This window comes from Balaenoptera acutorostrata, chromosome 9, assembly GCF_949987535.1.
Source record: "Balaenoptera acutorostrata chromosome 9, mBalAcu1.1, whole genome shotgun sequence".
Taxonomy (NCBI): domain Eukaryota; kingdom Metazoa; phylum Chordata; class Mammalia; order Artiodactyla; family Balaenopteridae; genus Balaenoptera; species Balaenoptera acutorostrata.
The window spans coordinates 114,583,450-114,609,976 of NC_080072.1; positions in this window are offsets into that span (position 1 = coordinate 114,583,450).

The following is a 26,527-nucleotide window of genomic DNA, read 5'->3' on the forward strand; positions in this document are numbered from 1 at the left end:
GAATATCACTCAGCCATGAAATCAACGTCATAAGGCTAGTAGCAGCATGATGAGTGGATTTACGTACGAAGATATTAAGTGAAATAAGTCACACAGAAAAAGACACTTATCATAAGATATCACTTATAGAGGGAATGTAAAAACCGCTACACTTGAACTGAATTACAAAACAGAACAGAGTCACACGTTCAGAAAACATACTATGGCTGCTGAACGGGAAAGGTGAGGTGGGGTGATGCATAAAACAAGGGTTTCAAATTAGCTCCGATACCGTTCCATAAACCCAATATGTAATAGACAAGACCTACTCCTTGCTCAGTGAACTGGACTCAACACCCCCTATTCACCGCACAAGAATATATTTGACTAGTAAGAATCTTCAAACCTATGTATTGATATCTCTCTGTAAGTGAGTCAAGCGGATATAAAGCGGGATAAACACAGCCGTGAAAAGCAGTGAAAACCCATTATAAAAATAAATTACTTTTAAAAAGCCGTGAAACAAAGACAGTGAAAGAGAGAGAAATTCTTACAAAATTCGTTCAGGGGCTGTGATGCAACCTGGATTGACCATATCAAGACCCACAGCTGATTGAGACATAAGGGTGGACACTCTTGGGGCTGAGAGGTTTGGTGAGGTTGGGTGAGCCAACGCAGACCCTTTAAAGTAATACTGCATGGTACCCATCCCAAGGGTCCCAAATCTCCAGGTTCAAAGGAATCTTCCTACGTTGAAAACATGCATGAGACATCCACAAGATGGTACACCGTGTGATCGGGAAAGGTTTCTAAAACGCACCTCATTTCTCATCTCCTTGTGCTTGGGTTCGCCATTCCAGACACTTTACTAGCCATCTCCCTCCTTGAAGACTCAGCACCTTTAACCTCCTGTTCCGTACAGGTTGCAATTTGTCCTGAGGATGAACAGGAAGAGGGGGAACCAATGAGAGACTAGCTCTAGGTGTTGGGACAGGCACAGGTGACTCTATTTTCCCATCAGGAAGAAAAATTAACCAGAGGCTAAGCCTGCCCACTGGAACCAGAATACGGCCTGAAGCAATCCTGCGCTTTTGCGACCAGCTCCCAAGAAAGCGACTTGAATAATGGAGCTCAGGGTCACTGCAATTCACAAACTTGCAGAGTTATAAATGATAACTCTCGTCCACAAATATATTGAGGGAAGGCAACGAAGCGGATTTGAAAGAAAGGCAGAATTGCGGGAAACAGATTTCAGGAGGTAGATTCGAATCGCCTTGAAAGCATATGAAAAGCGGCAAAACGTGGACAACGATGCCCTTGGCCAAAAAGGGCGCATGCGTTTTTCCCTGAATATATTCAGGAAAAAACGCATGCGCCCTTTTTGGCCAACCAAGCCACATGGAACGGCAAATCAGCGCTCCAAAGAAATCTCGCTTCCCATCGGGCAAAAGGGCCATGCAGAAAAAAGTGTCAAAACCAGAAATGCAGGACTGGTCATGGAGAAATGGGAGCCTTTCTCCGCTGATGGGCGGGATGTAAATTGCCAAGAGCCACTCTGGAGAAGTGTACGGTGTGTCCTGCAACATCTAAAATACACAGCTTAGAGAGCATAGGGCACTTCCACTCATGGGTGTATAAATTGGGAAAACTAAAAATCAGCAAGACACAGGCACCCCAAAGTTTAGGGCTGCTCTGTTGACAAGAACCCCCACTTCATTACACCTTAAATATCCTAGGAAAGAGAAAAGTGGATAAAGAACTTGTGGTCCTCATGTACAATGGAATATCACTCAGCCATGAAATCCACGTCATAAGGCTAGTAGCAGCACGATGAGTGGATTTAGGTACGACGATTCTAAGTGAAATACGTCACACAGAAAAAGACACTTATCATAAGATATCACTTATAGAGGGAATGTAAAAACCGCTACACTTGAACTGAATTACAAAACAGAAGAGAGTCACACGTTTAGAAAACACACTATGGCTGCTGAACGGGAAAGGTGAGGTGGGGTGATGCATAAAACAAGGGTTTCAAATTAGCTACGATACCGTTCCATAAACCCAATATGTAATAGACAAGACCTACTCCTTGCTCAGTGAACTGGACTCAACACCCCCTATTCACCGCACAAGAATATATCTGACTAGTAAGAATCTTCAAACCTATGTATTGATATCTCTCTGCAAGTGAGTCAAGGGGGTGTAAAGCGGCCTAAACACAGCCGTGAAAGGCAGCTAAACCCCATTATAAAAATAAATTACTTTTCAAAACCCGTGAAACAAAGACAGTGAAAGAGAGAGAAATTCTTACAAAATTCGTTCAGGGGCTGTGATGCAACCTGGATTGACCATATCTAGACCCACAGCTGATTGAGACATAAGGGTGGACACTCTTGGGGCTGAGAGGTTTGTTGAGGTTGGGGGAGCCAACGCAGACCCTTTAAATGTAATACTGCATGGTACCCATTCCAAGGGTCCCAAATCTCCAGGTTCAAGGGCATCTTCCTACGTCGAAAACGTGCATGAGAAACCCAGAAGATGGTACACCGTTTGATCGGGAAAGGTTTCTAAAACGCACCTCATTTCTCATGTACTTGTGTTCGGGTTCGCCATTCTAGCCGCTTTACTAGCCATCTCCCTCCTTGGAGAATCAGCACCTTTAAACTCCTGTTCCGTACAGATTGCAATTTGTCCTGAGGATGAACGGGAAGAGGGGGAACCAATGAGAGACTAGCTCTAGGTGTTGGGACAGGCACAGGTGACTCTATTTTCCCATCAGGAAGAAAAATTAACCACAGGCTAAGCCTGCCCACTGGAACCAGAATAGGGCATGAAGCAATCCTGCACTTTTGCGGCCAGCTCCCAAGAAAGAGACTGGAAAAATGGAGCTCAGGGGCACTGCAATTCACAAACCTGCAGAGTTATAAATGATAACTCTCGTCCACAAATATATTGAGGGAAGGCAACGAAGAGGATTTGAAAGCAAGGCAGAAATGCAGGAAAGAGATTTCAGGAGGTAGATTCGAATCGCCTTGAAAGCACATGAAAAGCGGCAAAATGTGGACAATGATGCCCTTGGCCAAAAAGGGCGTATGCGTTTTTTCCTGAATATATTCAGGAAAAAACGCATACGCCCTTTTTGGCCAACCAAGCAACCTGGAAAGGCAAATCAGCGCTACAAAGGAGTCTGGCTCCCCAGCGAGCAAAAGGGCCATGCGGAAAAAAGTGTCCAAACCAGAAATGCAGGACCGGCCATGGAGAAATGGGAGCCTTGCTACGCTGATGGGCGGGATGTAAATTGCCAACAGCCACTCTGGAGAAGTGTATGGTGTGTCCTGAAACATCTAAAAAACACAGCTTGGAGAGCATAGGGCACTTCCACTCATCGGCGTATAAATTGGGAAAACTAAAAATCAGCAAGACACAGGCACCCCAAAGTTTAGTTCTGTTCTATTGACAGGAACCTCCACTTCATTACACCTTAAATATCCTAGGAAAGAGAAAAATGGATAAAGAAGTTGTGGTCCTTATGTACAATGGAATATCACACAGCCATGAAATCAACGTCATAAGGCTAGTAGCAGCATGATGAGTGGATGTAGGTATGACAATTCTAAGTGAAATAAGTCACACAGAAAAAGACACTTATCATAAGATATCACTTATAGAGGGAATGTAAAAACCGCTACACTTGAACTGAATTACAAGACAGAACAGAGTCACACGTTTAGAAAACACTATATGGCTGCTGAACGGGAAAGGTGAGGTGGGGGGATGCATAAAACAAGGGTTTCAAATTAGCTCAGATGCCGTTACATAAACCCAATATGTAATAGACAAGACCTATTCATTTTTCAGTGAACTGGACTCAACATCCCCTATTCACCGCACAAGAATATATCTGACTAGTAAGAATCTTTAAACCTATGTATTGATATTTCTCTGTAAGTGAATCAAGGGGGTGTAATGCGACATAAACACAGCCGTGAAAAGAAGTGAAAAACCATTATAAAAATAAATTACTTTTAAAAACCCGTGAAACAAAGACAGTGAAAGAGAGAGAAATTCTTACAAAATTCGTTCAGGGGATGTGATGCAACCTGGATTGACCATATCTATATCCACAGGTGATTGAGTCATAACGGTGGACACTCTTGCGGCTGAGAGCTTTGGTGAGGTGGGCTGAGCCAACGCAGACCCTTTCAAATAATAATGCATGTACCCATCCCAATGTTCCCAAATCTCCAGGTTCAAGGGCATCTTCCTACATCGAAAACATGCATGAGAATCCCAGAAGATGGTACACCTTGTGATCGGGAAAGGTTTCTAAAACGCACCTCATTTCTCATCTCCTTGTGCTCGGTTTCGCCATTCCAGCCGCTTTACTAGCCATCTCCCTCCTTGGAGAATCAGCACCTTTAACCTCCTGTTCCATACAGGTTGCAATTTGTCCTGAGGATGAACGGGAGGAGGGGTAACCAATGAGAGACTAGCTCTAGGTATTGGGACAGGCACAGGTCACTCTATTTTCCCATCAGGAAGAAGAATTAAGCACAAGCTCAGCCTGCCCCCCAGAACCAGAAGAGGGCCTGAAGCAATCCTGCACTTTTGCGGCCAGCTCCCAGAAAAGCGAGTTGAATAATGGAGCTCAGGGGCACTGCAATTCACAAACCTGCAGAGTTATAAATGATAACTCTCGTCCACAAATATATTGAGGGAAGGCAACGAAGAGGCTTTGAAAGCAAGGCAGAATTGCAGGAAACACATTTCAGGAGGTAGATTCGAATCGCCTTGAAAGCACATGAAAAGCGGCAAAACGTAGACAATGATGCCCTTGGCCAAAAAGGGCGTATGCGTTTTTTCCTGAATATATTCAGGAAAAAACGCATACGCCCTTTTTGGCCAACCAAGCAACCGGGAAAGGCAAATCAGCGCTCCAAAGAAGTCTCGCTTCCCAGCGGGGAAAAGAGCCATGCGGAAAAAAGTGTCCAAACCAGAAATACAGGACCGGCCATGGAGAAATGGGACTCTTGCTACGCTGATGGGTGGGATGTAAATTGCCAACAGCCACTCTGGAGAAGTGTACGGTGTGTTCTGAAACATCTAAAAAACACAGCTTGGAGAGCATAGGGCACTTCCACTCATGGGCGTATAAATTGGGAAAACTAAAATCAGCAAGACACAGGCACCCCAAAGTTTAGGGTTGCTCTGTTGACAAGAACCCCCACTTCATTACAACTTAAATATCCTAGGAAAGAGAAAAGTAGATAAAGAAGTTGTGGTCCACATGTACAATGGAATATCACTCAGCCATGAAATCCACGTCTTAAGGCTAGTCGCAGCACGATGAGTGGATTTACGCACGATGTTTCTTAGTGAAATAAGTCACACAGAAAAAGACACTTATCATAAGATATCACTTACAGAGGGAATGTAAAAACCGCTACACTTGAACTGAATTACAAAACAGAACAGAGTCACACGTTCAGAAAACACACTATGGCTGCTGAACGGGAAAGGTGAGGTGGGGTGATGCATAAAACAAGGGTTTCAAATTAGCTCCGATACCGTTCCATGAACCCAATATGTAGTAGACAAGACCTACTCCTTGCTCAGTGAACTGGCCTCAACACCCCCTATTCACCGCACAAGAATATATCTGACTAGTAATAATCTTCAAACCTATGTATTGATATCTCTCTGTAAGTGAGTCAATTGGGTGTAAAGCGGCCTAAACACAGCCGTGAAAAGCAGCTAAACCCCATTATAAAAATAAATTACTTTTCAAAACCCGTGAAACAAAGACAGTGAAAGAGAGAGAAATTCTTACAAAATTCGTTCAGGGGCTGTGATGCAACCTGGATGGACCATATCTAGACCCACAGCTGATTGAGACATAAGGGTGGACAATCTTGGGGCTGAGAGGTTTGGTGAGGTTGGGTGAGCCAACGCAGACCCTTTAAAGTAATACTGCATGGTACCCATCCCATGGGTCCCAAATCTCCAGGTTCAAGGGCATCTTCCTACGTCGAAAACATGCATGAGAAACCCAGAAGATGGTACACCGTGTGATCGGGAAAGGTTTCTAAAACGCCCCTCATTTCTCATCTCCTTGTGCTCGGGTTCGCCATTCCAGCTGCTTTACTAGCCATCTCCCTCCTTGGAGAATCAGCACCTTTAATCTCCTGTTCCGTACAGGTTGCAATTTGTCCTGAGGATGAACGGGAAGAGGGGAACCAATGAGAGACTAGCTCTAGGGGTTGTTACAGGCACAGGTCACTCTATTTTCCCATCAGGAAGAAGAATTAACCACAAGCTCAGCCTGCCCCCCAGAACCAGAAGAGGGCCTGAAGCAATCCTGCACTTTTGCGGCCAGCTCCCGAAAAAGCGACTGGAAAAATGGAGCTCAGGGGCACTGCAATAAACAAACCTGCAGAGTTAAAAACGATAACTCTCGTCCACAAATATATTGAGGGAAGGCAACGAAGAGGCTTTGAAAGCAAGGCAGAATTGCAGGAAACAGATTTCAGGAGGTAGATTCGAATCGCCTTGAAAGCACATGAAAAGCGGCAAAACATGGACAATGATGCCCTTGGCCAAAAAGGGCGTATGCGTTTTTTCCTGAATATATTCAGAAAAAAACGCATACGCCCTTTTTGGCCAACCAAGCAACCGGGAAAGGCAAATCAGCGCTCCAAAGTAGTCTCGCTTCCCATCGGACAAAAGGGCCATGCGGAAAAAAGGGTCCAAACCAGAAATGCAGGACAGGCCATGGAGAAATGGGAGCCTTGCTACGCTGATGGGCGTGATGTAAATTGCCAACAGCCAGTATGGAGAAGTGTACGGTGTGTCCTGAAACATCTAAAAAACACAGTTTGGAGAGCATAGGGCACTTCCACTCATGGGCCTATAAATTGGGAATACTAAAAATCAGCAAGACACAGGCACCCCAAAGTTTAGGTCTGTTCTGTTGACAGGAACCTCCACGTCATTACACCTTAAATATCCTAGGAAAGAGAAAAATGGATAAAGAAGTTGTGGTCCTTATATACAATGGAATATCACTCAGCCATGAAATCAACGTCATAAGGCTAGTAGCAGCATGATGAGTGGATTTACGTACGAAGATATTAAGTGAAATAAGTCACACAGAAAAAGACACTTATCATAAGATATCACTTATAGAGGGAATGTAAAAACCGCTACACTTGAACTGAATTACAAAACAGAACAGAGTCACACGTTCAGAAAACATACTATGGCTGCTGAACGGGAAAGGTGAGGTGGGGTGATGCATAAAACAAGGGTTTCAAATTAGCTCCGATACCGTTCCATAAACCCAATATGTAATAGACAAGACCTACTCCTTGCTCAGTGAACTGGACTCAACACCCCCTATTCACCGCACAAGAATATATTTGACTAGTAAGAATCTTCAAACCTATGTATTGATATCTCTCTGTAAGTGAGTCAAGCGGATATAAAGCGGGATAAACACAGCCGTGAAAAGCAGTGAAAACCCATTATAAAAATAAATTACTTTTAAAAAGCCGTGAAACAAAGACAGTGAAAGAGAGAGAAATTCTTACAAAATTCGTTCAGGGGCTGTGATGCAACCTGGATTGACCATATCAAGACCCACAGCTGATTGAGACATAAGGGTGGACACTCTTGGGGCTGAGAGGTTTGGTGAGGTTGGGTGAGCCAACGCAGACCCTTTAAAGTAATACTGCATGGTACCCATCCCAAGGGTCCCAAATCTCCAGGTTCAAAGGAATCTTCCTACGTTGAAAACATGCATGAGACATCCACAAGATGGTACACCGTGTGATCGGGAAAGGTTTCTAAAACGCACCTCATTTCTCATCTCCTTGTGCTTGGGTTCGCCATTCCAGACACTTTACTAGCCATCTCCCTCCTTGAAGACTCAGCACCTTTAACCTCCTGTTCCGTACAGGTTGCAATTTGTCCTGAGGATGAACAGGAAGAGGGGGAACCAATGAGAGACTAGCTCTAGGTGTTGGGACAGGCACAGGTGACTCTATTTTCCCATCAGGAAGAAAAATTAACCAGAGGCTAAGCCTGCCCACTGGAACCAGAATACGGCCTGAAGCAATCCTGCGCTTTTGCGACCAGCTCCCAAGAAAGCGACTTGAATAATGGAGCTCAGGGTCACTGCAATTCACAAACTTGCAGAGTTATAAATGATAACTCTCGTCCACAAATATATTGAGGGAAGGCAACGAAGCGGATTTGAAAGAAAGGCAGAATTGCGGGAAACAGATTTCAGGAGGTAGATTCGAATCGCCTTGAAAGCATATGAAAAGCGGCAAAACGTGGACAACGATGCCCTTGGCCAAAAAGGGCGCATGCGTTTTTCCCTGAATATATTCAGGAAAAAACGCATGCGCCCTTTTTGGCCAACCAAGCCACATGGAACGGCAAATCAGCGCTCCAAAGAAATCTCGCTTCCCATCGGGCAAAAGGGCCATGCAGAAAAAAGTGTCAAAACCAGAAATGCAGGACTGGTCATGGAGAAATGGGAGCCTTTCTCCGCTGATGGGCGGGATGTAAATTGCCAAGAGCCACTCTGGAGAAGTGTACGGTGTGTCCTGCAACATCTAAAATACACAGCTTAGAGAGCATAGGGCACTTCCACTCATGGGTGTATAAATTGGGAAAACTAAAAATCAGCAAGACACAGGCACCCCAAAGTTTAGGGCTGCTCTGTTGACAAGAACCCCCACTTCATTACACCTTAAATATCCTAGGAAAGAGAAAAGTGGATAAAGAACTTGTGGTCCTCATGTACAATGGAATATCACTCAGCCATGAAATCCACGTCATAAGGCTAGTAGCAGCACGATGAGTGGATTTAGGTACGACGATTCTAAGTGAAATACGTCACACAGAAAAAGACACTTATCATAAGATATCACTTATAGAGGGAATGTAAAAACCGCTACACTTGAACTGAATTACAAAACAGAAGAGAGTCACACGTTTAGAAAACACACTATGGCTGCTGAACGGGAAAGGTGAGGTGGGGTGATGCATAAAACAAGGGTTTCAAATTAGCTACGATACCGTTCCATAAACCCAATATGTAATAGACAAGACCTACTCCTTGCTCAGTGAACTGGACTCAACACCCCCTATTCACCGCACAAGAATATATCTGACTAGTAAGAATCTTCAAACCTATGTATTGATATCTCTCTGCAAGTGAGTCAAGGGGGTGTAAAGCGGCCTAAACACAGCCGTGAAAGGCAGCTAAACCCCATTATAAAAATAAATTACTTTTCAAAACCCGTGAAACAAAGACAGTGAAAGAGAGAGAAATTCTTACAAAATTCGTTCAGGGGCTGTGATGCAACCTGGATTGACCATATCTAGACCCACAGCTGATTGAGACATAAGGGTGGACACTCTTGGGGCTGAGAGGTTTGTTGAGGTTGGGGGAGCCAACGCAGACCCTTTAAATGTAATACTGCATGGTACCCATTCCAAGGGTCCCAAATCTCCAGGTTCAAGGGCATCTTCCTACGTCGAAAACGTGCATGAGAAACCCAGAAGATGGTACACCGTTTGATCGGGAAAGGTTTCTAAAACGCACCTCATTTCTCATGTACTTGTGTTCGGGTTCGCCATTCTAGCCGCTTTACTAGCCATCTCCCTCCTTGGAGAATCAGCACCTTTAAACTCCTGTTCCGTACAGATTGCAATTTGTCCTGAGGATGAACGGGAAGAGGGGGAACCAATGAGAGACTAGCTCTAGGTGTTGGGACAGGCACAGGTGACTCTATTTTCCCATCAGGAAGAAAAATTAACCACAGGCTAAGCCTGCCCACTGGAACCAGAATAGGGCATGAAGCAATCCTGCACTTTTGCGGCCAGCTCCCAAGAAAGAGACTGGAAAAATGGAGCTCAGGGGCACTGCAATTCACAAACCTGCAGAGTTATAAATGATAACTCTCGTCCACAAATATATTGAGGGAAGGCAACGAAGAGGATTTGAAAGCAAGGCAGAAATGCAGGAAAGAGATTTCAGGAGGTAGATTCGAATCGCCTTGAAAGCACATGAAAAGCGGCAAAATGTGGACAATGATGCCCTTGGCCAAAAAGGGCGTATGCGTTTTTTCCTGAATATATTCAGGAAAAAACGCATACGCCCTTTTTGGCCAACCAAGCAACCTGGAAAGGCAAATCAGCGCTACAAAGGAGTCTGGCTCCCCAGCGAGCAAAAGGGCCATGCGGAAAAAAGTGTCCAAACCAGAAATGCAGGACCGGCCATGGAGAAATGGGAGCCTTGCTACGCTGATGGGCGGGATGTAAATTGCCAACAGCCACTCTGGAGAAGTGTATGGTGTGTCCTGAAACATCTAAAAAACACAGCTTGGAGAGCATAGGGCACTTCCACTCATCGGCGTATAAATTGGGAAAACTAAAAATCAGCAAGACACAGGCACCCCAAAGTTTAGTTCTGTTCTATTGACAGGAACCTCCACTTCATTACACCTTAAATATCCTAGGAAAGAGAAAAATGGATAAAGAAGTTGTGGTCCTTATGTACAATGGAATATCACACAGCCATGAAATCAACGTCATAAGGCTAGTAGCAGCATGATGAGTGGATGTAGGTATGACAATTCTAAGTGAAATAAGTCACACAGAAAAAGACACTTATCATAAGATATCACTTATAGAGGGAATGTAAAAACCGCTACACTTGAACTGAATTACAAAACAGAACAGAGTCACACGTTTAGAAAACACTATATGGCTGCTGAACGGGAAAGGTGAGGTGGGGGGATGCATAAAACAAGGGTTTCAAATTAGCTCAGATGCCGTTACATAAACCCAATATGTAATAGACAAGACCTATTCATTTTTCAGTGAACTGGACTCAACATCCCCTATTCACCGCACAAGAATATATCTGACTAGTAAGAATCTTTAAACCTATGTATTGATATTTCTCTGTAAGTGAATCAAGGGGGTGTAATGCGACATAAACACAGCCGTGAAAAGAAGTGAAAAACCATTATAAAAATAAATTACTTTTAAAAACCCGTGAAACAAAGACAGTGAAAGAGAGAGAAATTCTTACAAAATTCGTTCAGGGGATGTGATGCAACCTGGATTGACCATATCTATATCCACAGGTGATTGAGTCATAACGGTGGACACTCTTGCGGCTGAGAGCTTTGGTGAGGTGGGCTGAGCCAACGCAGACCCTTTCAAATAATAATGCATGTACCCATCCCAATGTTCCCAAATCTCCAGGTTCAAGGGCATCTTCCTACATCGAAAACATGCATGAGAATCCCAGAAGATGGTACACCTTGTGATCGGGAAAGGTTTCTAAAACGCACCTCATTTCTCATCTCCTTGTGCTCGGTTTCGCCATTCCAGCCGCTTTACTAGCCATCTCCCTCCTTGGAGAATCAGCACCTTTAACCTCCTGTTCCATACAGGTTGCAATTTGTCCTGAGGATGAACGGGAGGAGGGGTAACCAATGAGAGACTAGCTCTAGGTATTGGGACAGGCACAGGTCACTCTATTTTCCCATCAGGAAGAAGAATTAAGCACAAGCTCAGCCTGCCCCCCAGAACCAGAAGAGGGCCTGAAGCAATCCTGCACTTTTGCGGCCAGCTCCCAGAAAAGCGAGTTGAATAATGGAGCTCAGGGGCACTGCAATTCACAAACCTGCAGAGTTATAAATGATAACTCTCGTCCACAAATATATTGAGGGAAGGCAACGAAGAGGCTTTGAAAGCAAGGCAGAATTGCAGGAAACACATTTCAGGAGGTAGATTCGAATCGCCTTGAAAGCACATGAAAAGCGGCAAAACGTAGACAATGATGCCCTTGGCCAAAAAGGGCGTATGCGTTTTTTCCTGAATATATTCAGGAAAAAACGCATACGCCCTTTTTGGCCAACCAAGCAACCGGGAAAGGCAAATCAGCGCTCCAAAGAAGTCTCGCTTCCCAGCGGGGAAAAGAGCCATGCGGAAAAAAGTGTCCAAACCAGAAATACAGGACCGGCCATGGAGAAATGGGACTCTTGCTACGCTGATGGGTGGGATGTAAATTGCCAACAGCCACTCTGGAGAAGTGTACGGTGTGTTCTGAAACATCTAAAAAACACAGCTTGGAGAGCATAGGGCACTTCCACTCATGGGCGTATAAATTGGGAAAACTAAAATCAGCAAGACACAGGCACCCCAAAGTTTAGGGTTGCTCTGTTGACAAGAACCCCCACTTCATTACAACTTAAATATCCTAGGAAAGAGAAAAGTAGATAAAGAAGTTGTGGTCCACATGTACAATGGAATATCACTCAGCCATGAAATCCACGTCTTAAGGCTAGTCGCAGCACGATGAGTGGATTTACGCACGATGTTTCTTAGTGAAATAAGTCACACAGAAAAAGACACTTATCATAAGATATCACTTACAGAGGGAATGTAAAAACCGCTACACTTGAACTGAATTACAAAACAGAACAGAGTCACACGTTCAGAAAACACACTATGGCTGCTGAACGGGAAAGGTGAGGTGGGGTGATGCATAAAACAAGGGTTTCAAATTAGCTCCGATACCGTTCCATGAACCCAATATGTAGTAGACAAGACCTACTCCTTGCTCAGTGAACTGGCCTCAACACCCCCTATTCACCGCACAAGAATATATCTGACTAGTAATAATCTTCAAACCTATGTATTGATATCTCTCTGTAAGTGAGTCAATTGGGTGTAAAGCGGCCTAAACACAGCCGTGAAAAGCAGCTAAACCCCATTATAAAAATAAATTACTTTTCAAAACCCGTGAAACAAAGACAGTGAAAGAGAGAGAAATTCTTACAAAATTCGTTCAGGGGCTGTGATGCAACCTGGATGGACCATATCTAGACCCACAGCTGATTGAGACATAAGGGTGGACAATCTTGGGGCTGAGAGGTTTGGTGAGGTTGGGTGAGCCAACGCAGACCCTTTAAAGTAATACTGCATGGAACCCATCCCATGGGTCCCAAATCTCCAGGTTCAAGGGCATCTTCCTACGTCGAAAACATGCATGAGAAACCCAGAAGATGGTACACCGTGTGATCGGGAAAGGTTTCTAAAACGCCCCTCATTTCTCATCTCCTTGTGCTCGGGTTCGCCATTCCAGCTGCTTTACTAGCCATCTCCCTCCTTGGAGAATCAGCACCTTTAATCTCCTGTTCCGTACAGGTTGCAATTTGTCCTGAGGATGAACGGGAAGAGGGGAACCAATGAGAGACTAGCTCTAGGGGTTGTTACAGGCACAGGTCACTCTATTTTCCCATCAGGAAGAAGAATTAACCACAAGCTCAGCCTGCCCCCCAGAACCAGAAGAGGCCCTGAAGCAATCCTGCACTTTTGCGGCCAGCTCCCGAAAAAGCGACTGGAAAAATGGAGCTCAGGGGCACTGCAATAAACAAACCTGCAGAGTTAAAAACGATAACTCTCGTCCACAAATATATTGAGGGAAGGCAACGAAGAGGCTTTGAAAGCAAGGCAGAATTGCAGGAAACAGATTTCAGGAGGTAGATTCGAATCGCCTTGAAAGCACATGAAAAGCGGCAAAACGTAGACAATGATGCCCTTGGCCAAAAAGGGCGTATGCGTTTTTTCCTGAATATATTCAGAAAAAAACGCATACGCCCTTTTTGGCCAACCAAGCAACCGGGAAAGGCAAATCAGCGCTCCAAAGAAGTCTCGCTTCCCAGCGGGGAAAAGAGCCAGGCGGAAAAAAGTGTCCAAACCAGAAATGCAGGACAGGCCATGGAGAAATGGGAGCCTTGCTACGGTGATGGGCGGGATGTAAATTGCCAACAGCCACTCTGGAGAAGTGTACGGTGTGTCCTGAAACATCTAAAAAACACAGCTTGGAGAGCATAGGGCACTTCCACTCATGGGCGTATAAATTGGGAAAACTAAAAATCAGCAAGACACAGGCACCCCAAAGTTTACGGCTGCTCTGTTGACAAGAACCCCCACTTCATTACACCTTAAATATCCTAGGAAAGAGAAAAGTGGATAAAGAACTTGTGGTCCTCATGTACAATGGAATATCACTCAGCCATGAAATCCACTTCATAAGGCTAGTAGCAGCACGATGAGTGGATTTAGGTACGACGATTCTAAATGAAATAAGTCACACAGAAAAAGACACTTATCATAAGATATCACTTATAGAGGGAATGTAAAAACCGCTACACTTGAACTGAATTACAAAACAGAACAGAGTCACACATTCAGAAAACACACTATGGTTGCTGAACGGGAAAGGTGAGGTGGGGTGATGCATAAATCAAGGGTTTCAAATTATCTCAGATACCGTTCCATAAACCCAATATGTAGTAGACAAGACCTACTCCTTGCTCAGTGAACTGGCCTCAACACCCCCTATTCACCGCACAAGATCATATCTGACTAGTAAGAATCTTCAAACCTATGTATTGATATCTCTCTGTAAGTGAGTCAATTGGGTGTAAAGCGGCCTAAACACAGCCGTGAAAAGCAGCTAAACCCCATTATAAAAATAAATTACTTTTCAAAACCCGTGAAACAAAGACAGTGAAAGAGAGAGAAATTCTTACAAAATTCATTCAGGGGCTGTGATGCAACCTGGATGGACCATATCTAGACCCACAGCTGATTGAGACATAAGGGTGGACAATCTTGGGGCTGAGAGGTTTAGTGAGGTTGCGTGAGCCAACGCAGTCCCTTTAAAGTAATACTGCAAGGTACCCATCCCATGGGTACCAAATCTCCAGGTTCAAGGGCAACTTCCTACGTCGAAAACATGCATGAGAAACCCAGAAGATGGTACACCGTGTGATCGGGAAAGGTTTCTAAAACGCACCTCATTTCTCATCTCCTTGTGCTCGGGTTCCCCATTCCAGCCGCTTTACTAGCCATCTCCCTCCTTGGAGAATCAGCACCTTTAATCTCCTGTTCCGTACAGGTTGCAATTTGTCCTGAGGATGAACGGGAAGAGGGGAACCAATGAGTGACTAGCTCTAGGGGTTGGGACAGGCACAGGTCACTCTATTTTCCCATCAGGAAGAAGAATTAACCACAAGCTCAGCCTGCCCCCCAGAAACAGAAGAGGGCCTGAAGCAATCCTGCACTTTTGCGGCCAGCTCCCAAGAAAGAGACTGGAAAAATGGAGCTCAGGGGCACTGCAGTTCACAAACCTGCAGAGTTATAAATGATACCTCTCGTCCACAAATATATTGAGGGAAGGCTACGAAGAGGATTTGAAAGAAAGGCAGAATTGCATGAAACAGATTTCAGGAGGTAGATTCGAATCGCCTTGAAAGCACATGAAAAGCGGCCAAACGTGGACAATGATGCCCTTGGCCAAAAAGGGCGTATGCGTTTTTTCCTGAATATATTCAGGAAAAAACGCATACGCCCTTTTTGGCCAACCATGCTACCTGGAAAGCCAAATCAGTGCTCCAAAGTAGTCTGGCTTCCCATCGGGCAAAAGGGCCATGCGGAAAAAAGGGTCCAAACCAGAAATGCAGGACAGGCCATGGAGAAATGGGAGCCTTGCTACGCTGATGGGCGGGATGTAAATTGCCAAGAGCCACTCTGGAGAAGTGTACGGTGTGTCCTGCAACATCTAAAATACACAGCTTAGAGAGCATAGGGCACTTCCACTCATGGGTGTATAAATTGGGAAAACTAAAAATCAGCAAGACACAGGCACCCCAAAGTTTAGGGCTGCTCTGTTGACAAGAACCCCCACTTCATTACACCTTAAATATCCTAGGAAAGAGAAAAATGGATAAAGAAGTTGGGGGACTCATGTACAATGGAATATCACTCAGCCATGAAATCAACATCATAAGGCTAGTAGCAGCACGATGAGTGGATTTAGGTACGACGATTCTAAGTGAAATACGTCACACAGAAAAAGACACTTATCATAAGATATCACTTATAGAGGGAATGTAAAAACCGCTACACTTGAACTGAATTACAAAACAGAACAGAGTCACACGTTTAGAAAACACACTATGGCTGCTGAACGGGAAAGGTGAGGTGGGGTGATGCATAAAACAAGGGTTTTAAATTAGCTCCGATACCGTTCCATAAACCCAATATGTAATAGACAAGACCTACTCCTTGCTCAGTGAACTGGACTCAACACCCCCTATTCACCGCACAAGAATATATCTGACTAGTAAGAATCTTCAAACCTATGTATTGATATCTCTCTGCAAGTGAGTCAAGGGGGTGTAAAGCGGCCTAAACACAGCCGTGAAAGGCAGCTAAACCCCATTATAAAAATAAATTACTTTTCAAAACCCGTGAAACAAAGACAGTGAAAGAGAGAGAAATTCTTACAAAATTCGTTCAGGGGCTGTGATGCAACCTGGATTTACCATATCTAGACCCACAGCTGATTGAGACATAATGGTGGACACTCTTGGGGCTGAGAGGTTTGGTGAGGTTGGGTGAGCCAACGCAGACCCTTTAAATGTAATACTGCATGGTACCCATCCCATGGGTCCCAAATCTCCAGGTTCAAGGGCATCTTCCTACGTCGAAAACGTGCATGAGAAACCCAGAAGATGGTACACCGTTTGATCGGGAAAGGTTTCTAAAACGCACCTCATTTCTCATGTACTTGTGTTCGGGTTCGCCATTCTAGCCGCTTTACTAGCCATCTCCCTCCTTGGAGAATCAGCACCTTTAAACTCCTGTTCCTTACAGATTGCAATTTGTCCTGAGGATGAACGGGAAGAGGGGGAACCAATGAGAGATTAGCTCTAGGTGTTGGGACAGGCACAGGTGACTCTATTTTCCCATCAGGAAGAAAAATTAACCACAGGCTAAGCCTGCCCACTGGAACCAGAATAGGGCATGAAGCAATCCTGCACTTTTGCGGCCAGCTCCCAAGAAAGAGACTGGAAAAATGGAGCTCAGGGGCACTGCAATTCACAAACCTGCAGAGTTATAAATGATAACTCTCGTCCACAAATATATTGAGGGAAGGCAACGAAGAGGATTTGAAAGCAAGGCAGAAATGCAGGAAAGAGGGTTCAGGACGTAGATTCGAATCGCCTTGAAAGCACATGAAAAGCGGCAAAACGTGGACAATGATGCCCTTGGCCAAAAAGGGCGTATGCGTTTTTTCCTGAACATATTCAGGAAAAAACGCATACGCCCTTTTTGGCCAACCAAGCAACCTGGAAAGGCAAATCAGCGCTACAAAGGAGTCTGGCTTCCCAGCGAGCAAAAGGGCCATGCGGAAAAAAGTGTCCAAACCAGAAATGCAGGACCGGCCATGGAGAAATGGGAGCCTTGCTACGCTGATGGGCGGGATGTAAATTGCCAACAGCCACTCTGGAGAAGTGTACGGTGTGTCCTGAAACATCTAAAAAACACAGCTTGGAGAGCATAGGGCACTTCCACTCATGGGCGTATAAATTGGGAAAACGAAAAATCAGCAAGACACAGGCACCCCAAAGTTTAGTTCTGTTCTATTGACAGGAACCTCCACTTCATTACACCTTAAATATCCTAGGAAAGAGAAAAATGGATAAAGAAGTTGTGGTCCTTATGTACAATGGAATATCACACAGCCATGAAATCAACGTCATAAGGCTAGTAGCAGCATGATGAGTGGATGTAGGTATGACAATTCTAAGTGAAATAAGTCACACAGAAAAAGACACTTATCATAAGATATCACTTATAGAGGGAATGTAAAAACCGCTACACTTGAACTGAATTACAAAACAGAACAGAGTCACACGTTTAGAAAACACTATATGGCTGCTGAACGGGAAAGGTGAGGTGGGGGGATGCATAAAACAAGGGTTTCAAATTAGCTCAGATGCCGTTACATAAACCCAATATGTAATAGACAAGACCTATTCATTTTTCAGTGAACTGGACTCAACATCCCCTATTCACCGCACAAGAATATATCTGACTAGTAAGAATTTTAAACCTATGTATTGATATTTCTCTGTAAGTGAATCAAGGGGGTGTAAAGCGACATAAACACAGCCGTGAAAAGAAGTGAAAAACCATTATAAAAATAAATTACTTTTAAAAACCCGTGAAACAAAGACAGTGAAAGAGAGAGAAATTCTTACAAAATTCGTTCAGGGGATGTGATGCAACCTGGATTGACCATATCTATATCCACAGGTGATTGAGTCATAACGGTGGACACTCTTGCGGCTGAGAGCTTTGGTGAGGTGGGCTGAGCCAACACAGACCCTTTAAAATAATAATGCATGTACCCATCCCAATGTTCCCAAATCTCCAGGTTCAAGGGCATCTTCCTACATCGAAAACATGCATGAGAATCCCAGAAGATGGTACACCGTGTGATCGGGAAAGGTTTCTAAAACGCACCTCATTTCTCATCTCCTTGTGCTCGGGTTCGACATTCCAGCCGCTTTACTAGCCATCTCCCTCCTTGGAGAATCAGCACCTTTAACCTCCTGTTCCATACAGGTTGCAATTTGTCCTGAGGATGAACGGTAAGAGCGGGAACCAATGAGAGACTAGCTCTAGGGATTGGGACAGGCACAGGTCACTCTATTTTCCCATCAGGAAGAAGAATTAACCACAAGCTCAGCCTGCCCCCCAGAACCAGAAGAGGGCCTGAAGCAATCCTGCACTTTTGCGGCCAGCTCCCAGAAAAGCGAGTTGAATAATGGAGCTCAGGGGCACTGCAATTCACAAACCTGCAGAGTTATAAATGATAACTCTCGTCCACAAATATATTGAGGGAATGCAACGAAGAGGCTTTGAAAGCAAGGCAGAATTGGAGGAAACAGATTTCTGGAGGTAGATTCGAATCGCCGTGAAAGCACAAGAAAAGCGGCAAAACGTGGACAATGATGCCCTTGGCCAAATAGGGCGTATGCGTTTTTTCCTGAATATATTCAGGAAAAAACGCATACGCCCTTTTTGGCCAACCAAGCAACCTGGAAAGGCAAATCAGCGCTCCAAAGAAGTCTCGCTTCCCAGCGGGCAAAAGGGCCATGCAGAAAAAAGTGTCCAAACCAGAAATGCAGGACCGGCCATGGAGAAATGGGACTCTTGCTACGCTGATGGGTGGGATGTAAATTGCCAACAGCCACTCTGGAGAAGTGTACGGTGTGTTCTGTAACATCTAAAAAACACAGCTTGGAGAGCATAGGGCACTTCCACTCATGGGCGTATAAAATGGGAAAACTAAAAATCAGCAAGACTCAGGCACCCCAAAGTTTAGGGTTGCTCTGTTGACAAGAACCCCCACTTCATTACAACTTAAATATCCTAGGAAAGAGAAAAGTAGATAAAGAAGTTGTGGTCCACATGTACAATGGAATATCACTCAGCCATGAAATCCACGTCATAAGGCTAGTAGCAGCACGATGAGTGGATTTAGGCACGATGTTTCTTAGTGAAATAAGTCACACAGAAAAAGACACTTATCATAAGATATCACTTACAGAGGGAATGTAAAAACCGCTACACTTGAACTGAATTACAAAACAGAACAGAGTCACACGTTCAGAAAACACACTACGGCTGCTGAACGGGAAAGGTGAGGTGGGGTGATGCATAAAACAAGGGTTTCAAATTAGCTCCGATACCGTTCCATAAACTCAATATGTAGTAGACAAGACCTACTCCTTGCTCAGTGAACTGGCCTCAACACCCCCTATTCACCGCACAAGAATATATCTGACTAGTAATAATCTTCAAACCTATGTATTGATATCTCTCTGTAGGTGAGTCAATTGGGTGTAAAGCGGCCTAAACACAGCCGTGAAAAGCAGCTAAACCCCATTATAAAAATAAATTACTTTTCAAAACCCGTGAAACAAAGACAGTGAAAGAGAGAGAAATTCTTACAAAATTCGTTCAGGGGCTGTGATGCAACCTGGATTGACCATATCTAGACCCACAGCTGATTGAGACATAAGGGTGGACACTCTTGCGGCTGAGAGCTTTGGTGAGGTGGGCTGACCCAACGCAGACCCTTTAAAATAATAATGCATGTACCCATCCCAATGTTCCCAAATCTCCAGGTTCAAGGGCATCTTCCTACGTCGAAAACATGCATGAGAAACCCAGAAGATGGTACACCGTGTGATCGGGAAAGGTTTCTAAAACGCACCTCATTTCTCATCTCCTTGTGCTCGGGTTCGCCATTCCAGCCGCTTTACTAGCCATCTCCCTCCTTGGAGAATCAGCACCTTTAACCTCCTGTTCCATACAGGTTGCAATTTGTCCTGAGGATGAACGGGAAGAGGGGGAATCAATGAGAGACTAGCTCTAGGGATTGGGACAGGCACAGGTCACTCTATTTTCCCATCAGGAAGAAGAATTAAGCACAAGCTCAGCCTGCCCCCCAGAACCAGAAGAGGGCCTGAAGCAATCCTGCACTTTTGCGGCCAGCTCCCAGAAAAGCGAGTTGAATAATGGAGCTCAGGGGCACTGCAATTCACAAACCTGCAGAGTTATAAATGATAACTCTCGTCCACAAATATATTGAGGGAATGCAACGAAGAGGCTTTGAAAGCAAGGCAGAATTGCAGGAAACAGATTTCTGGAGGTAGATTCGAATCGCCGTGAAAGCACAAGAAAAGCGGCAAAACGTGGACAATGATGCCCTTGGCCAAATAGGGCGTATGCGTTTTTTCCTAAATATATTCAGGAAAAAACGCATACGCCCTTTTTGGCCAACCAAGCAACCTGGAAAGGCAAATCAGCGCTCCAAAGAAGTCTCGCTTCCCAGCGGGCAAAAGGGCCATGCGGAAAAAAGTGTCCAAACCAGAAATGCAGGACCGGCCATGGAGAAATGGGACTCTTGCTACGCTGATGGGTGGGATGTAAATTGCCAACAGCCACTCTGGAGAAGTGTACGGTGTGTTCTGAAACATCTAAAAAACACAGCTTGGAGAGCATAGGGCACTTCCACTCATGGGCATATAAATTGGGAAAACTAAAATCAGCAAGACACAGGCACCCCAAATTTAGGGTTGCTCTGTTGACAAGAACCCCCACTTCATTACAACTTAAATATCCTAGGAAAGAGAAAAGTAGATAAAGAAGTTGTGGTCCACATGTACAATGGAATATCACTCAGCCATGAAATCCACGTCATAAGGCTAGTAGCAGCACGATGAGTGGATTTAGGCACGATGCTTCTTAGTGAAATAAGTCACACATAAAAAGACACTTATCATAAGATATCACTTACAGAGGGAATGTAAAAACCGCTACACTTGAACTGAATTACAAAACAGAACATAGTCACACGTTCAGAAAACACACTATGGCTGCTGAACGGGAAAGGTGAGGTGGGGAGATGCATAAAGCAAGGGTTTCAAATTAGCTCCGATACCGTTCCATAAACTCAATATGTAAGAGACAAGACCTATTCCTTTTTCAGTGAACTGGACTCAACACCCCCTATTCACCGCACAAGATTATATCTGACTAGTAAGAATCTTCAAACCTATGTATTGATATCTCTCTGTAAGTGAGTCAATTGGGTGTAAAGCGGCCTAAACACAGCCGTTAAAAGCAGCTAAACCCCATTATAAAAATAAATTACTTTTCAAAACCCGTGAAACAAAGACAGTGAAAGAGAGAGAAATTCTTACAAAATTCGTTCAGGGGCTGTGATGCAACCTGGATTGACCATATCTAGACCCACAGCTGATTGAGACATAAGGGTGGACACTCTTGGGGCTGAGAGGTTTGGTGAGCTTGGGTGAGCCAACACAGACCCTTTAAAGTAATACTACATGGTACCCATCCCATGGGTCCCAAATCTCCAGGTTCAAGGGCATCTTCCTACGTCGAAAACATGCATGAGAAACCCAGAAGATGGTACACCGTGTGATCGGGAAAGGTTTCTAAAACGCCCCTCATTTCTCATCTCCTTGTGCTCGGGTTCGCCATTCCAGCTGTTTTACTAGCCATCTCCCTCCTTGGAGAATCAGCACCTTTAATCTCCTGTTCCGTACAGGTTGCAATTTGTCCTGAGGATGAACGGCAAGAGGGGAACCAATGAGAGACTAGCTCTAGGGGTTGGGACAGGCACAGGTCACTCTATTTTCCCATCAGGAAGAAGAATTAACCACAAGCTCAGCCTGCCCCCCAGAACCAGAAGAGGGCCTGAAGCAATCCTGCACTTTTGCGGCCAGCTCCCGAAAAAGCGACTGGAAAAATGGAGCTCAGGGGCACTGCAATAAACAAACCTGCAGAGTTATAAACCATAACTCTCGTCCACAAATATATTGAGGGAAGGCAACGAAGAGGCTTTGAAAGCAAGGCAGAATTGCAGGAAACAGATTTCAGGAGGTAGATTCGAATCGCCTTGAAAGCACATGAAAAGCGGCAAAACGTGGACAATGATGCCCTTGGCCAAAAAGGGCGTATGCGTTTTTTCCTGAATATATTCAGGAAAAAACGCATACGCTCTTTTTGGCCAACCAAGCAACCTGGAAAAGCCAATCAGCGCTCCAAAGAAGCCTCACTTCCCAGCGGGCAAAAGGGCCATGCGGAAAAAAGTGTCCAAACCAGAAATGCAGGACCGGCCATGGAGAAATGGGAGCCTTGCTACGCTGATGGGCGGGATGTAAATTGCCAACAGCCACTCTGGAGAAGTGTACGGTGTGTCCTGAAACATCTAAAAAACACAGCTTGGAGAGCATAGGGCACTTCCACTCATGGGCGTATAAATTGGGAAAACTAAAAATCAGCAAGACACAGGCACCCCAAAGTTTAGGGCTGCTCTGTTGACAAGAACCCCCACTTCATTACACCTTCAATATCCTAGGAAAGAGAAAAATGGATAAAGAAGTTGTGGTCCTCATGTACAATGGAATATCACTCAGCCATGAAATACACGTCATAAGGCTAGTAGCAGCACGATGAGTGGATTTAGGTACGACGATTCTAAGTGAAATAAGTCACACAGAAAAAGACACTTATCATAAGATATCACTTATAGAGGGAATGTAAAAACCGCTACACTTGAACTGAATTACAAAACAGAACAGAGTCACACGTTTAGAAAACACACTATGGCTGCTGAACGGGAAAGGTGAGGTGGGGTGATGCATAAATCAAGGGTTTCAAATTAGCTCAGATACCGTTCCATAAACCCAATATGTAGTAGACAAGACCTACTCCTTGCTCAGTGAACTGGCCTCAACAACCCCTATTCACAGCACAAGAATATATCTGACTAGTAAGAATCTTCAAACCTATGTACTGATATCTCTCTGTAAGTGAGTCAAGGGAGTGTAAAGCGGCCTAAACACAGCCGTGAAAAGCAGCTAAACCCCATTATAAAAATAAATTACTTTTCAAAACCCGTGAAACAAAGACAGTGAAAGAGAGAGAAACACTTACAAAATTCGTTCAGGGGCTGTGATGCAACCTGGATTGACCATATCTAGACCCACAGCTGATTGAGACATAAGGGTGGACACTCTTGGGGCTGAGAGGTTTGGTGAGGTTGCGTGAGCCAACGCAGACCCTTTAAAGTAATACTGCATGGTACCCATCCCATGGGTCTCAAATCTCCAGGTTCAAGGGCATCTTCCTACGTCGAAAACATGCATGAGAAACCCAGAAGATGGTACACCGTGTGATCGGGAAAGGTTTCTAAAACGCACCTCATTTCTCATCTCCTTGTGCTCGGGTTCGCCATTCCAGCCGCTTTACTAGCCATCTCCCTCCTTGGAGAATCAGCACCTTTAACCTCCTGTTCCGTACAGGTTGCAATTTGTCCTGAGGATGAACGGGAAGAGGGGGAACCAATGAGAGACTAGCTCTAGGGATTGGGACAGGCACAGGTCACTCTATTTTCCCATCAGGAAGAAGAATTAACCACAAGCTCAGCCTGCCCCCCAGAACCAGAAGAGGGCCTGAAGCAATCCTGCACTTTTGCGGCCAGCTCCCATAAAAGCGACTGGAAAAATGGAGCTCAGGGGCACTGCAATTCACAAACCTGCAGAGTTATAAATGATAACTCTCGTCCTCAAATATATTGAGGGAAGGCAACGAAGAGGCTTTGAAAGCAAGGCAGAATTGCAGGAAACAGATTTCAGGAGGTAGATACGAACTGCCTTGAAAGCACATGAAAAGCGGCAAAACGTGGACAATGATGCCCTTGGCCAAAAAGGGCGTATGCGTTTTTTCCTGAATATATTCAGGAAAAAACGCATACGCCCTTTTTGGCCAACCAAGCAACCTGGAAAGGCAAATCAGCGCTCCAAAGAAGTCTCGCTTCCCAGCGGGCAAAAGGGCCATGCGGAAATAAGTGTCCAAACCAGAAATGCAGGACCGGCCATGGAGAAATGGGAGCCTTGCTACGCTGATGGGCGGGATGTAAATTGCCAACAGCCACTCTGGAGAAGTGTACGGTGTGTCCTGAAACATCTAAAAAACACAGCTTGGAGAGCATAGGGCACTTCCACTCATGGGGGTATAAATTGGGAAAACTAAAAATCAGCAAGACACAGGCACCCCAAAGTTTAGGGCTGCTCTGTTGACAAGAACCCCCACTTCATTACACCTTAAATATCCTAGGAAAGACAAAAGTGGATAAAGAACTTGTGGTCCTCATGTACAATGGAATATCACTCAGCCATGAAATCCACGTCATAAGGCTAGTAGCAGCACGATGAGTGGATTTAGGTACGACGATTCTAAATGAAATAAGTCACACAGAAAAAGACACTTATCATAAGATATCACTTATAGAGGGAATGTAAAAACCGCTACACTTGAACTGAATTACAAAACAGAACAGAGTCACACGTTTAGAAAACACACTATGGTTGCTGAACGGGAAAGGTGAGGTGGGGTGATGCATAAATCAAGGGTTTCAAATTATCTCAGATACCGTTCCATAAACCCAATATGTAGTAGACAAGACCTACTCCTTGCTCAGTGAACTGGCCTCAACACCCCCTATTCACCGCACAAGAATATATCTGACTAGTAATAATCTTCAAACCTATGTATTGATATCTCTCTGTAAGTGAGTCAATTGGGTGTAAAGCGGCCTAAACACAGCCGTGAAAAGCAGCTAAACCCCATTATAAAAATAAATTACTTTTCAAAACCCGTGAAACAAAGACAGTGAAAGAGAGAGAAACTCTTACAAAATTCGTTCAGGGGCTGTGATGCAACCTGGATTGACCATATCTAGACCCACAGCTGATTGAGACATAAGGGTGGACACTCTTGGGGCTGAGAGGTTCGGTGAGGTTGGGGGAGCCAACGCAGACCCTTTCAAGTAATACTGCATGGTACCCATCCCATGGGTCCCAAATCTCCAGGTTCAAGGGCATCTTCCTACGTCGAAAACATGCATGAGAAACCCAGAAGATGGTACACCGTGTGATCGGGAAAGGTTTCTAAAACGCACCGCATTTCTCATCTCCTTGTTCTCGGGTTCGCCATTCCAGCCGCTTTACTAGCCATCTCCCTCCTTAGAGAATCAGCACCTTTAATCTCCTGTTCCGTACAGGTTGCAATTTGTCCTGAGGATGAACGGGAAGAGGGGAACCAATGAGAGACTAGCTCTAGGGGTTGGGACAGGCACAGGTCACTCTATTTTCCCATCAGGAAGAAGAATTAACCACAAGCTCAGCCTGACCCCCAGAGCCAGAAGAGGGCCTGAAGCAATCCTGCACTTTTGCGGCCAGCTCCCGAAAAAGCGACTGGAAAAATGTAGCTCAGAGGCACTGCAATAAACAAACCTGCAGAGTTATAAACGATAACTCTCGTCCACAAATATATTGAGGGAAGGCAACGAAGAGGCTTTGAAAGCAAGGCAGAATTGCAGGAAACAGATTTCAGGAGGTAGATTCGAATCGCCTTGAAAGCACATGAAAAGCGGCAAAACGTGGACAATGATGCCCTTGGCCAAAAAGGGCGTATGCGTTTTTTCCTGAATATATTCAGGAAAAAACGCATACGCCCTTTTTGGCCAACCAAGCCACCTGGAAAGGCAAATCAGCGCTCCAAAGAAGTCTCGCTTCCCAGCGGGCAAAAGGGCCATGCGGAAAAAAGTGTCCAAACCAGAAATGCAGGACCGGCCATGGAGAAATGGGAGCCTTGCTACGCTGATGGGCGGAATGTAAATTGCCAACAGCCACTCTGGAGAAGTGTACGGTGTGTCCTGAAACATCTAAAAAACACAGCTTGGAGAGCATAGGGCACTTCCACTCATGGGCGTATAAATTGGGAAAACTAAAAATCAGCAAGACACAGGCAGCCCAAAGTTTAGGGCTGCTCTGTTGACAAGAACCCCCACTTCATTACAACTTAAATATCCTAGGAAAGAGAAAAGTGGATAAAGAACTTGTGGTCCTCATGTACAATGGAATATCACTCAGCCATGAAATCCACGTCATAAGGCTAGTAGCAGCACGATGAGTGGATTTAGGTACGACGATTCTAAATGAAATAAGTCACACAGAAAAAGACACTTATCATAAGATATCACTTATAGAGGGAATGT